This window comes from Atractosteus spatula, chromosome 1, assembly GCF_055471065.1.
Source record: "Atractosteus spatula isolate fAtrSpa1 chromosome 1, fAtrSpa1.hap1, whole genome shotgun sequence".
NCBI lineage: Eukaryota > Metazoa > Chordata > Actinopteri > Semionotiformes > Lepisosteidae > Atractosteus > Atractosteus spatula.
The window spans coordinates 31,005,733-31,008,786 of NC_142706.1; the positions used below are offsets into that span (position 1 = coordinate 31,005,733).

Sequence of the window (3,054 nt, forward strand, 5' to 3'; positions counted from 1 at the left end):
CCTTGCAGATCAGAAAATTAAGGAACAAAACAATTATTGCGCCCAGCTCCTCAATGGGATAGCTTTAACTTGCTAATGCGTTGGTGTAACAGTCCGGGTATGACAAGCTTCTAATATCTCCCGACTTCGGCAAAAGGAACCCATCTTTCATTGGAAGACAATAAACACATTCTAACCGTACATGAGAATATAGCATAAATACACCAAGGGATTATGTTGAGTTCCCATCACAAAAAAAATCTGCAAGCCTGCACTACAGCGACCATAGTACAATATGGAGACCAAGACCTTTTACGGGAAGAGACGAGGTGCTTCTGCCGCCCAGCTTGCAAAGAGCGAACGGTAAGCAAATACAGCAGGCTTCATCTTAAATACACGATTATACCGCATATTACAAGGTATTATTGCCATATTGAATTATACATTCAATTATAAATATTTCTTCGCAGCCTGTTCTTCAGGAAAACACTGCACGGGCGAAACGATCTTCAAAAACTACCAGGACAGTAAAAAAGAAAGCGGTAAGACGGATGAAAAGAAAAGTTTATTTTGACCTCTGTTCCCCAACTGATGAATACTACTGTGTGACTTTATTTCTTACATGAATTATGTTATTTTGCCACAGGCTATGGGTCTCTGCTCTCGGCCACTGGCCAGGGTGCAAACCTGTAGAAGCAGCACCTGTATGGAGACTTTTCGGCAGCAGCGGGAGCAGTACGGCGCATTACTGGGGAGGATTGGGAGGTTAGAGACACTCCTGAAGATGCAGAAGAAGGAGACAGTATGTTCCAGCAGTCAAACGGTAGAGCAGCTGTCTCCCGATAAGTGCCTCTGCCCGACGTGCAGGTTGCAATGCCTGGCAGAAGCTCTGCCCCCCACAGAGCACACACTGCCTCAGGACACACCATCCCGGCCTCTCTGCTCACCACTGCCCAGGAATTGGCTGATGCTGTTCCCACTGTCTATCTCCCCTCAGGAAGCACCGTTTACAGAGCTGAATTCACAGACGCCAGAGGGACGAACAATTCTCCCAGATATCCAACTGTTGCCCATCACTCAAGAGAAAGAGGGGGGGTTGTACTTGCAGTGCATCAGTATAGATGGGAAAGCGAGAGCCAACCACTACGTTGCCCTCGTGTTTCGAAATCTTGTGACTTTTGAAATTTACTGGGGGTGGACCACATCGGTAAATTTCGATGTGTCCAGAGGCAAAAGTGCTTTGCCTTGCAATCTCTGAGAAACCATTAGTAGCATGGTGAATCGAAGATTCTCAACACTTACTTCGTGCAACTGGAAAATAATTAGTGATCGGATCAACGAAATGCTTCGAAGAAGGAGGCGCTCTTTTCATCTAGTTTAACAGTCTGTCCAGAAACAAAACATTCCTGTTAAACAAGAGGAATGTAAAAAAAATGTGTACAAAAGTAAAAAACTATTACTTTTTGACAATGAAAACCAATGTGTGTGTCTCTCTCTCTCTGCTGGTGCACGGGCGCGGTGGGGTGCTGTACCAGCCGTACAAAACATTAAAGTGTCCCTTTCCATTCAACGGGTGTCTGAGTTGCTGTGTCCTATCTTCTGACAGTCGCTGTTGTAAATGTCTGCAGAGTATATCTTATTTTTAGTATAGTAGCGCATTCGCCCCGGGGTGGCGGCTGAAGAGCGCCCAGCTGGGGTGCGCGGTGAGGGGCAGGACAGGAGTGGTCAGGGCAGGGTTTAGGAAGGCCGCTGACTATTGCAGCTGTCACACAGTGAAAGGGGCGTACAGACTGGGGAGATTGCCCGTTTTCCATGTAAATAGCTCCCTGGTTCCACACCCCTCTCCCTCTCCCTCTCCAGACACAGCTGTATGAGCTCCACCAGTCAGGACAGGAGGCTCTACTGTACACAGAGAGGGGCAGGAGGGGGGAACAAGCTGCCCAGCCGTGTGGTTGAAGCTGATACCCTGGATTCTCTACAGACACAGCTGTTTGAGCTCCAACAGTCAGGACAGGAGGCTCTACTGTACACAGAGAGGGGCGGGAGGGGGGGACAAGCTGCCCAGCCATGTGGAATGCTACAGAACCCTAAAGAGACAATACACACTAGCCGAATATTTGACCAAGATAAGAAACAACAAAAAGAAACAGACCCTGACGATGTAGCGAGGGAGAGAGAGAGAGAAACACCCAGGGGTGCAGAACCAGGGAACTATTTACATGGAAAATGGGCGATCTCCTCAGACTGTACCCCCGTTTCACTGTGGGACAGCTGCACTCCTGTCCTGCACTGAGGGGCAGGACAGGAGTGGTCAGGGCAGGGTTTAGGAAGGCCGCTGACTATTGCAGCTGTCACACAGTGAAAGGGGCGTACAGACTGGGGAGATCGCCCGTTTTCCATGTAAATAGTTCCCTGGTTCCACACCCCTCTCCCTCTCCCTCTCCAGACACAGCTGTATGAGCTCCACCAGTCAGGAGAGGAGGCTCTACTGTACACAGAGAGGGGCGGGAGGGCGGGACAAGCTGCCCAGCCGTGTGGAATGCTACAGAACCCTAAAGAGACAATACACACTAGCCGAATATTTGACCAAGATAAGAAACAACAAAAAGAAACAGACCCTGACGATGTAAAGGCTCAGTGACCACAGCCTGGCCATAGAAACTGGGCGACACAGGCAGACCTGGCTGCCCAGAGAGGACAGGCTGTGCTCCCACTGCCAGCAGGGAGAAATAGAGACAGAGGTGCACTTCCTATTGCACTGTGACAGATACTCTGGGATTAGAGAAACATTCTTCCCTAAATTCAGAAATCTAATCCCAGAGTTCCCTCACCTGCCAGAATCACACCGGGTCCCAATATATTTCAATATTTTATAATGTCTTTGTTGTAAATGTCTGTAATACAGTATGTTTGTAGATTTGATGTTACTTTTATTTTTTGTTTTGTTTCATGTGAATCTCATTATTTTATTTGCTTTGGCAACACTGATTGTACCCATTGGTCATGTTAATAAAGCACCTTGAATTGAATTGAAATTGAGAGAGGGCGAGCGAGAGAGGGGGGGGGGGGGGGGGG

The 3,054-nt window shown here is 48.2% G+C and overlaps 1 pseudogene; it reads left to right on the plus strand.

Moving 5' to 3' along the window:
• The first annotated feature begins 685 nt into the window (after window positions 1-685).
• On the plus strand, window positions 686-1,360 carry LOC148840798 (uncharacterized; annotated as a pseudogene).
• The last annotated feature ends 1,694 nt before the right edge of the window (window positions 1,361-3,054 follow it).